At 61.6% G+C, this 11,109-nt stretch overlaps 1 pseudogene; it reads left to right on the top strand.

Annotated features, from left to right (window-relative positions):
* Window positions 1–10,718: 10,718 nt before the first annotated feature.
* LOC135577856 (5S ribosomal RNA) lies at window positions 10,719–10,837 on the top strand (annotated as a pseudogene).
* Window positions 10,838–11,109: the final 272 nt, after the last annotated feature.

The following is an 11,109-nucleotide window of genomic DNA, read 5'->3' as shown; positions in this document are numbered from 1 at the left end:
TCAAATCTATGGGGCCCGGACGCCTGGGTCCCTACTCGGTCAAATCTATGGGGCCCGGACACCTGGGTCCCTCCTCAGTGCAATCTATGGGGCCCGGACGCCTGGGTCCCTCTTCGGTCAAATCTATGGGGCCCGGACGCCTGGGTCCCTCCTCAGTGCAATCTATGGGGCCCGGACGCCTGGGTCCCTCCTCAGTGCAATCTATGGGGCCCGGACGCCCGGGTCCCTACATGGTCAAATCTATGGGGCCCGGACACCTGGGTCCCTCCTCGTTGAAATCTGTGGGGCCCGGACACCTGGGTCCCTCCTCGTTGAAATCTATGGGGCCCGGACGCCTGGGTCCCTAATCACTGCAATCTATGGGGCCCGGACGCCTGGGTCCCTAATCGGTCAAATCTATGGGGCCCGGACGCCTGGGTCCCTCCTCAGTGCAATCTATGGGGCCCGGACGCCTGGGTCCCCCCTCGGTCAAATCTATGGGGCCCGGACGCCTGGTCCCTAGTTGGCTCAAATCTATGGGGCCCGGACGCCTGGGTCCCTCCTCGGTCAAATCTATGGGGCCCGGACGCCTGGTCCCTAGTTGGCTCAAATCTATGGGGCCCGGACGCCTGGGTCCCTCCTCGTTGCAGTCTATGGGGCCCAGACGCCTGGGTCCCCCCTCAGTGTAATCTATGGGGCCCGGACACCTGGGTCCCTCCTCAGTGCAATCTATGGGGCCCGGACGCCTGGGTCCCTCTTCGGTCAAATCTATGGGGCCCGGATGCCTGGGTCCCTCCTCAGTGCAATCTATGGGGCCCGGACGCCTGGGTCCCTCGTCAGTGCAATCTATGGGGCCCGAACGCCTGGGTCCCTACTCGGTCAAATCTATGGGGCCCGGACGCCTGGGTCCCTCCTCAGTGCAATCTATGGGGCCCGGACGCCTGGGTCCCCCCTCAGTGTAATCTATGGGGCCCGGATGCCTGGGTCCCTCCTCAATGCAATATATGGGGCCCAGAAGCCTGGGTCCCTACTCGGTCAAATCTATGGGGCCCGGACACCTGGGTCCCTCCTCGGTCAAATCTATGGGGCCCGGACGCCTGGGTCCCTACTCGGTCAAATCTATGGGGCCCGGACACCTGGGTCCCTCCTCAGTGCAATCTATGGGGCCCGGACGCCTGGGTCCCTCTTCGGTCAAATCTATGGGGCCCGGACGCCTGGGTCCCTCCTCAGTGCAATCTATGGGGCCCGGACGCCTGGGTCCCTCCTCAGTGCAATCTATGGGGCCCGGACGCCCGGGTCCCTACATGGTCAAATCTATGGGGCCCGGACACCTGGGTCCCTCCTTGTTGAAATCTGTGGGGCCCGGACACCTGGGTCCCTCCTCACTGCAATCTATGGGGCCCGGACGCCTGGGTCCCTAATCACTGCAATCTATGGGGCCCGGACGCCTGGGTCCCTAATCGGTCAAATCTATGGGGCCCGGACGCCTGGGTCCCTCCTCGTTGCAGTCTATGGGGCCCGGACGCCTGGGTCCCTCCTCAGTGCAATATATGGGGCCCGGACGCCTGGGTCCATCTTAAGTCAAATCTATGGGGCCCAGAAGCCTGGGTCCCTACTCGGTCAAATCTATGGGGCCCGGACGCCTGGGTCCCTCCTCAGTGCAATCTATGGGGCCCGGACGCCTGGGTCCCCCCTCAGTGTAATCTATGGGGCCCGGACGCCTGGGTCCCTCCTCAGTGCAATCTATGGGGCCCGAACGCCTGGGTCCCTCCACGGTCGAATCAATGGAGCCCGGACGCCTGGGTCCCTCCTCAGTGCAATCTATGGGGCCCGGACGCCTGGGTCCCTACTCGGTCAAATCTATGGGGCCCGGACGCCTGGGTCCCTCCTTGGTCAAATCTATGGGGCCCGAACGCCTGGGTCCCTCCTCAGTGCAATTTATGGGGCCCGGACGCCTGGGTCCCTCCGCGGTCAAATCTATGGGGCCAGGACGCCTGGGTCCCTCCGCGGTCAAATCTATGGGGCCAGGACGCCTGGGTCCCTCCGCGGTCAAATCTATGGGACCCGGACGCCTGGGTCCCTCCGCGGTAAAATCTATGGGGCCCGGACGCCTGGGTCCATCCTCGGTACAATCAATGGGGCCCGGACGCCTGGGTCCATCCTCAGTACAATCAATGGGGCCCGAACACCTGGGTCCCTCCTCACTGCAATCTATGGGGCCCGGACGCCTGGGTCCCTCCTCAATGCAATCTATGGGGCCCGGACGCCTGGGTCCCTTGTCAGTGCAATCTATGGGGCCCGGACACCTGGGTCCATCTTAAGTCAAATCTATGGGGCCCGGACGCCTGGGTCCCTCCTCGGTCAAATCTATGGGGCCCGGACGCCTGGGTCCCTAATCGGTCAAATCTATGGGGCCCGGACACCTGGGTCCCTACTCGGTCAAATCTATGGGGCCCGGACACCTGGGTCCCTACTCGGTCAAATCTATGGGGCCCGGACGCCTGGGTCCCTACTCGGTCAAATCTATGGGGCCCGGACGCCTGGGTCCCTCCTCAGTGCAATCTATGGGGCCCGGACGCCTGGGTCCCTCCTCAGTGCAATCTATGGGGCCCGGACGCCCGGGTCCCTACATGGTCAAATCTATGGGGCCCGGACACCTGGGTCCCTCCTCGTTGAAATCTGTGGGGCCCGGACACCTGGGTCCCTCCTCACTGCAATCTATGGGGCCCGGACGCCTGGGTCCCTAATCACTGCAATCTATGGGGCCCGGACGCCTGGGTCCCTAATCGGTCAAATCTATGGGGCCCGGACTCCTGGGTCCCTCTGCGGTCAAATCTATGGGGCTCGGACGCCTGGGTCCCTCCTCAGTGCAATCTATGGGGCCCGGACGCCCGGGTCCCTACACGGTCAAATCTATGGGGCCCGGACACCTGGTCCCTAGTTGGCTCAAATCTATAGGGCCCGGACGCCTGGGTCCCTCCTCGTTGCAGTCTATGGGGCCCGGACGTCTGGGTCCCTCCTCAGTGCAATATATGGGGCCCGGACGCCTGGGTCCATCCTCAGTGCAATCTATGGGGCCCGGACGCCTGGGTCCCTCCTGGTCAAATCTATGGGGCCCGGACGCCTGGGTCCCTAATCGGTCAAATCTATGGTGCCCGAACGCCTGGGTCCCTCCTCAGTGCAATCTATGGGGCCCGGACGCCTGGGTCCATCTTAAATCAAATCTATGGGGCCCGGACGCCTGGGTCCCTAATCGGTCAAATCTATGGGGCCCGGACGCCTGGGTCCCTCCTCGGTCAAATCTATGGGGCCCGGACGCCTGGGTCCCTCCTCGGTCAAATCTATGGGGCCCGAACGCCTGGGTCTCTCCACGGTCGAATCTATGGGGCCCGGATGCCTGGGTCCCTCCGCGGTCAAATCTATGGGGCCCGGACGCCTGGGTCCCTCCTCAGTGCAATCTATGGGGCCCGGACGCCTGGGTCCCTACTCGGTCAAATCTATGGGGCCCGGACGCCTGGGTCCCTCCTCTAGTGCAATCTATGGGGCCCGGACGCCGGGGTCCCTCCTCAGTGCAATTTATGGGGCCCGGACGCCTGGGTCCATCTTAAGTCAAATCTATGGGGCCCGGACTCCTGGGTCCCTCCTCGTTGCAATCTATGGGGCCCGGACGCCTGGGATCCTAATCGATCAAATCTATGGGGCCCGGACACCTGGGTCCCTCCTCGTTGCAATCTATGGGGCCCGGACGCCTGGGTCCCTCCTCAGTGCAATTTATGGGGCCCGGACGCCTGGGTCCATCTTAAGTCAAATCTATGGGGCCCGGACGCCTGGGTCCCTCCTCAGTGCAATATATGGGGCCCGGACGCCTGGGTCCCTCCTCAGTGGAAACTATGGGGCCCGGACGCCTGGGTCCCTCCACGGTCAAATCTATGGGGCCCGGATGCCTGGGTCCCTCGTCAGTGCAATCTATGGGGCCCGAACGCCTGGGTCCCTCCTCGGTCAAATCTATGGGGCCCGGACGCCTGGGTCTCTCCTCATTGCAATCTATGGGGCCCGGACTCCTGGGTCCCTCTGTAGTCAAATCTATGGGGCCCGGACGCCTGGGTCCCTCCGCGGTCAAATCTATGGGGCCAGGACGCCTGGGTCCCTCCGCGGTCAAATCTATGGGACCCGGACGCCTGGGTCCCTCCGCGGTAAAATCTATGGGGCCCGGACGCCTGGGTCCATCCTCGGTACAATCAATGGGGCCCGGACGCCTGGGTCCCTCCTCACTGCAATCTATGGGGCCTGGACGCCTGGGTCCCTCCTCAATGCAATCTATGGGGCCCGGACACCTGGGTCCATCTTAAGTCAAATCTATGGGGCCCGGACGCCTGGGTCCCTCCTCGGTCAAATCTATGGGGCCCGGACGCCTGGGTCCCTCCTCGGTCAAATCTATGGGGCCCGGACGCCTGGGTCCCTAATCACTGCAATCTATGGGGCCCGGACGCCTGGGTCCCTAATCGGTCAAATCTATGGGGCCCGGACACCTGGGTCCCTACTCGGTCAAATCTATGGGGCCCGGACGCCTGGGTCCCTCCTCAGAGCAATATATGGGGCCCGGACACCTGGGTCCCCCCTCTGTGTAATCTATGGGGCCCGGACGCCTGGGTCCCTGCTCAGTGCAATCTATGGGGCCCGGACGCCTGGGTCCCTACTCGGTCAAATCTATGGGGCCCGGACACCTGGGTCCCTACTCGGTCAAATCTATGGGGCCCGGACGCCTGGGTCCCTACTCGGTCAAATCTATGGGGCCCGGACACCTGGGTCCCTCCTCAGTGCAATCTATGGGGCCCGGACGCCTGGGTCCCTCTTCGGTCAAATCTATGGGGCCCGGACGCCTGGGTCCCTCCTCAGTGCAATCTATGGGGCCCGGACGCCTGGGTCCCTCCTCAGTGCAATCTATGGGGCCCGGACGCCCGGGTCCCTACATGGTCAAATCTATGGGGCCCGGACACCTGGGTCCCTCCTCACTGCAATCTATGGGGCCCGGACGCCTGGGTCCCTAATCACTGCAATCTATGGGGCCCGGACGCCTGGGTCCCTAATCGGTCAAATCTATGGGGCCCGGACGCCTGGGTCCCTCCTCAGTGCAATCTATGGGGCCCGGACGCCTGGGTCCCCCCTCGGTCAAATCTATGGGGCCCGGACGCCTGGTCCCTAGTTGGCTCAAATCTATGGGGCCCGGACGCCTGGGTCCCTCCTCGTTGCAGTCTATGGGGCCCAGACGCCTGGGTCCCCCCTCAGTGTAATCTATGGGGCCCGGACACCTGGGTCCCCCCTCAGTGTAATCTATGGGGCCCGGACACCTGGGTCCCTCCTCAGTGCAATCTATGGGGCCCGGACGCCTGGGTCCCTCTTCGGTCAAATCTATGGGGCCCGGATGCCTGGGTCCCTCCTCAGTGCAATCTATGGGGCCCGGACGCCTGGGTCCCTCGTCAGTGCAATCTATGGGGCCCGAACGCCTGGGTCCCTACTCGGTCAAATCTATGGGGCCCGGACGCCTGGGTCCCTCCTCAGTGCAATCTATGGGGCCCGGACGCCTGGGTCCCCCCTCAGTGTAATGTATGGGGCCCGGATGCCTGGGTCCCTCCTCAATGCAATATATGGGGCCCAGAAGCCTGGGTCCCTACTCGGTCAAATCTATGGGGCCCGGACACCTGGGTCCCTCCTCGGTCAAATCTATGGGGCCCGGACGCCTGGGTCCCTACTCGGTCAAATCTATGGGGCCCGGACACCTGGGTCCCTCCTCAGTGCAATCTATGGGGCCCGGACGCCTGGGTCCCTCTTCGGTCAAATCTATGGGGCCCGGACGCCTGGGTCCCTCCTCAGTGCAATCTATGGGGCCCGGACGCCTGGGTCCCTTCTCAGTGCAATCTATGGGGCCCGGACGCCCGGGTCCCTACATGGTCAAATCTATGGGGCCCGGACACCTGGGTCCCTCCTTGTTGAAATCTGTGGGGCCCGGACACCTGGGTCCCTCCTCACTGCAATCTATGGGGCCCGGACGCCTGGGTCCCTAATCACTGCAATCTATGGGGCCCGGACGCCTGGGTCCCTAATCGGTCAAATCTATGGGGCCCGGACGCCTGGGTCCCTCCTCGTTGCAGTCTATGGGGCCCGGACGCCTGGGTCCCTCCTCAGTGCAATCTATGGGGCCCGGACGCCTGGGTCCCCCCTCAGTGTAATCTATGGGGCCCGGACGCCTGGGTCCGTCCTCGGTCAAATCTATGGGGCCCGGACGCCTGGGTCCCTACTCGGTCAAATCTATGGGGCCCGGACGCCTGGGTCCCTCCTTGGTCAAATCTATGGGGCCCGAACGCCTGGGTCCCTCCTCAGTGCAATTTATGGGGCCCGGACGCCTGGGTCCCTCCGCTGTCAAATCTATGGGGCCAGGACGCCTGGGTCCCTCCGCGGTCAAATCTATGGGGCCAGGACGCCTGGGTCCCTCCGCGGTCAAATCTATGGGACCCGGACGCCTGGGTCCCTCCGCGGTAAAATCTATGGGGCCCGGACGCCTGGGTCCATCCTCGGTACAATCAATGGGGCCCGGACGCCTGGGTCCCTCCTCACTGCAATCTATGGGGCCCGGACGCCTGGGTCCCTCCTCAATGCAATCTATGGGGCCCGGACGCCTGGGTCCCTTGTCAGTGCAATCTATGGGGCCCGGACACCTGGGTCCATCTTAAGTCAAATCTATGGGGCCCGGACGCCTGGGTCCCTCCTCGGTCAAATCTATGGGGCCCGGACGCCTGGGTCCCTAATCAGTCAAATCTATGGGGCCCGGACGCCTGGGTCCCTAATCACTGCAATCTATGGGGCCCGGACGCCTGGGTCCCTACTCGGTCAAATCTATGGGGCCCGGACACCTGGGTCCCTACTCGGTCAAATCTATGGGGTCCGGACGCCTGGGTCCCTACTCGGTCAAATCTATGGGGCCCGGACGCCTGGGTCCCTCCTCAGTGCAATCTATGGGGCCCGGACGCCTGGGTCCCTCCTCAGTGCAATCTATGGGGCCCGGACGCCCGGGTCCCTACATGGTCAAATCTATGGGGCCCGGACACCTGGGTCCCTCCTCGTTGAAATCTGTGGGGCCCGGACACCTGGGTCCCTCCTCACTGCAATCTATGGGGCCCGGACGCCTGGGTCCCTAATCACTGCAATCTATGGGGCCCGGACGCCTGGGTCCCTAATCGGTCAAATCTATGGGGCCCGGACTCCTGGGTCCCTCTGCGGTCAAATCTATGGGGCTCGGACGCCTGGGTCCCTCCTCAGTGCAATCTATGGGGCCCGGACGCCCGGGTCCCTACACGGTCAAATCTATGGGGCCCGGACACCTGGTCCCTAGTTGGCTCAAATCTATAGGGCCCGGACGCCTGGGTCCCTCCTCGTTGCAGTCTATGGGGCCCGGACGTCTGGGTCCCTCCTCAGTGCAATATATGGGGCCCGGACGCCTGGGTCCATCCTCAGTGCAATCTATGGGGCCCGGACGCCTGGGTCCCTCCTGGTCAAATCTATGGGGCCCGGACGCCTGGGTCCCTAATCACTGCAGTCTATGGGGCCCGGACGCCTGTGTCCCTAATCGGTCAAATCTATGGTGCCCGAACGCCTGGGTCCCTCCTCAGTGCAATCTATGGGGCCCGGACGCCTGGGTCCATCTTAAATCAAATCTATGGGGCCCGGACGCCTGGGTCCCTAATCGGTCAAATCTATGGGGCCCAGACGCCTGGGTCCCTCCTCAGTGCAATTTATGGGGCCCGGACGCCTGGGTCCCTCCTCAGTCAAATCTATGGGGCCCGAACGCCTGGGTCCCTCCACGGTCGAATCTATGGGGCCCGGATGCCTGGGTCCCTCCGCGGTCAAATCTATGGGGCCCGGACGCCTGGGTCCCTCCTCAGTGCAATCTATGGGGCCCGGACGCCTGGGTCCCTACTCGGTCAAATCTATGGGGCCCGGACGCCTGGGTCCCTCCTTGGTCAAATCTATGGGGCCCGAACGCCTGGGTCCCTCCTCTAGTGCAATCTATGGGGCCCGGACGCCGGGGTCCCTCCTCAGTGCAATTTATGGGGCCCGGACGCCTGGGTCCATCTTAAGTCAAATCTATGGGGCCCGGACGCCTGGGATCCTAATCGGTCAAATCTATGGGGCCCGAACACCTGGGTCCCTCCTCGTTGCAATCTATGGGGCCCGGACGCCTGGGTCCCTCCTCAGTGCAATTTATGGGGCCCGGACGCCTGGGTCCATCTTAAGTCAAATCTATGGGGCCCGGACGCCTGGGTCCCTCCTCAGTGCAATATATGGGGCCCGGACGCCTGGGTCCCTCCTCAGTGGAAACTATGGGGCCCGGACGCCTGGGTCCCTCCACGGTCAAATCTATGGGGCCCGGATGCCTGGGTCCCTCGTCAGTGCAATCTATGGGGCCCGAACGCCTGGGTCCCTCCTCGGTCAAATCTATGGGGCCCGGACGCCTGGGTCCCTCCTCAGTGCAATATATGGGGCCCGGACGCCTGGGTCCCTCCTCATTGCAATCTATGGGGCCCGGACTCCTGGGTCCCTCTGTAGTCAAATCTATGGGGCCCGGACGCCTGGGTCCCTATTCGGTCAAATCTATGGGGCCCGGTCGCCTGGGTCCCTCCGCGGTCAAATCTACGGGGCCCGGACGCCTGAGTCCCTTGTCAGTGCAATCTATGGGGCCCGGACGCCTGGGTCCCTCCTCAGTGCAATCTATGGGGCCCGGACGCCTGGGTCCCTCCTCGTTGCAATCTATGGGGCCCAGATGCCTGGGTCCCTTCTTGGCCAAATCTATGGGGCCCGGACGCCTGGGTTCCTCCTCAGTGCAATCTATGGGGCCCGGACTCCTGGGTTCCTCCGCGGTCAAATCTATGGGACCCGGACACCTGGGTCCCTCCTCAGTGCAATCTATGGGGCCCGGACGCCTGGGTCCCTCCTCGTTGCAATCTATGGGCCCCAGATGCCTGGGTCCCTTCTTGGCCAAATCTATGGGGCCCGGACGCCTGGGTCCGTCCTCAGTGCAATCTATGGGGCCCGTATACCTGGGTCCCTCCTTGGTCAAATCTATGGGACCCGGACGCCTGGGTCCCTCCTCAATGTAATATATGGGGCCCGGACGCCTGGGTCCCTCCTCAGTGCAATCTATGGGGCCCGGACGCCTGGGTCCCTCCTCAGTGCAATCTATGGGGCCCGGTCGCCTGGGTCCCTCCTAGGTCAAATGAATGGATGATATATATCTAAGTGGTGCAGCCCATAGTGCCCTGTGCTGAAACACTTTGCAAGTGTGACCCAAAACCACTCTAAATCCGAAAGAACCTCCATGAGTTATGGCCAAGTCACTAGTCAACGGTCTATGGAAAAGGCCACACCCATTGATAAGCTGGGGGAGGGGCTCTGCTTGTGTCTTCATAGATCAACGGTCGCAATGGTTGGTGGTACGAGACGTGAAACCGGTGTGATCCTCCCGACAACGATTGTTGCAGCTGTTGCGGTTTGGATGGTTCACAAAGACCAACATGTGGATTCATTCATCCAACACAACTGACCAAGACTCCATATGCTTGGCTATGGCGTCTCCAAAAACCCGTTCTACACGTGCTGGGTTGGCATCTCCCTTGATAACTACAGCCCTACAGACGACTGTTTCCCAACAGCGGTTGGTGTAGAGGCATTGCAACGAACTGTAATAACACCAACACGACGCTTTGGGTTAATTGGCTCCTGGAAGCAGATATTGAACCACAACTGGAACTGCTGGCGTCTGTGCCCATGGACGCCTGTATCAACCTGGTTTGTGAACGGTGTTAGAACAATATACGAGAACGTGAATGGATCAACTGCACAATGTTAATGCTGCCCTTGGTGACTATAGAAATGAAACTCAATGGTCTAACATCTTGCAGAAGAATCCAAGGGGTGTCATTGAGAATGTGGGAGAGCGACCCCAAAACCTCCTGCATGGTGTGTTCTTGATCTGTGGAGACAGAGCCTGGCCAGGAATTCCTTCTAATGCTGTTGGAGGACTGTGTGTTTTGGGACGATTAACTCTCTTAATGGCCAATGTATCTATGTATCTATCTATGTATCACTGGGCCCTTGTGGCCAGGAAGCCAATGGGACCTGGGGGGGTTAGAAGGGGGTGGTCAGTGGGTCAGAGAGGTTCTCCTGCCCCTCTGCTCTGCCCTTTAGTTCAGATACTATCAGGATATACTTGGGAAACATATACATACACATATACATAATATATACAGCCATAGCACCCTGAGAACGCCCCATCCCGTCTGATGTGGGAAGCTAAGCAGGGTCGGGCCCGGTCAGTGCTTGGATGGGAGACCAGTGGTACCTGGACTGGATTAGAAGGGGGTGGTCAGTAGGTCAGAGAGGTTCTCCTGCCCCTCTGCTCTGCCCTTTAGTTCAGATGCTATCAGGATATACTTGGGGAATATATCTATACACATATATATAATATATACAGCCATAGCACCCTGAGAACGCCCCATCTCATGTGATCTGGGAAGCTAAGCAGGGTCGGGCCCGGTCAGTGCTTGGATGGGAGACCAGTGTTACCTCGGCTGGGTTAGAAGGGGGTGGTCAGTAGATCAGAGAGGTTCTCCTGCCCCTCTACTCTGCCTTTTAGTTCAGATACTATCAGGATATACTTGGGGAACACATATATATACACATATAATATATACAGCCATAGCACCCTGAGAATGCCCCGTCCCGTCTGATCTGGGAAGCTAAGCAGGGTCGGGCCCGGTCAGTGCTTGGATGGGAGACCAGCTGGGAATAGCGGGTGCTGTGGGCTGAGCCAGCACTGGCCCTTGTGGCCAGGAAGCCAATGGGACCTGGGGGGGTTAGAAGGGGGTGGTCGGTAGGTCAGAGAGGTTCTCCTGCCCCTCTGCTCTGCCCTGGGGAGACCACACCTGGAATATTGTGTCCAGTTGTGGCCCCTCAGTTCCAGCAGGACAGGGAACTGCTGGAGAGAGTCCAGCGCAGCCACCAAGATGCTGGAGGGAGTGGAGCACCTCCCGTGTGAGGAAAGGCTGAGGGAGCTGGGGCTCTGGAGCTGGACAAGAG

This window comes from Columba livia, unplaced genomic scaffold (assembly GCF_036013475.1).
Source record: "Columba livia isolate bColLiv1 breed racing homer unplaced genomic scaffold, bColLiv1.pat.W.v2 Scaffold_153, whole genome shotgun sequence".
In the NCBI taxonomy this organism is placed as follows: domain Eukaryota; kingdom Metazoa; phylum Chordata; class Aves; order Columbiformes; family Columbidae; genus Columba; species Columba livia.
The sequence above is the reverse complement of the archived record's forward strand: the minus strand, read 5'-3'. Positions and strand labels throughout refer to the sequence as shown.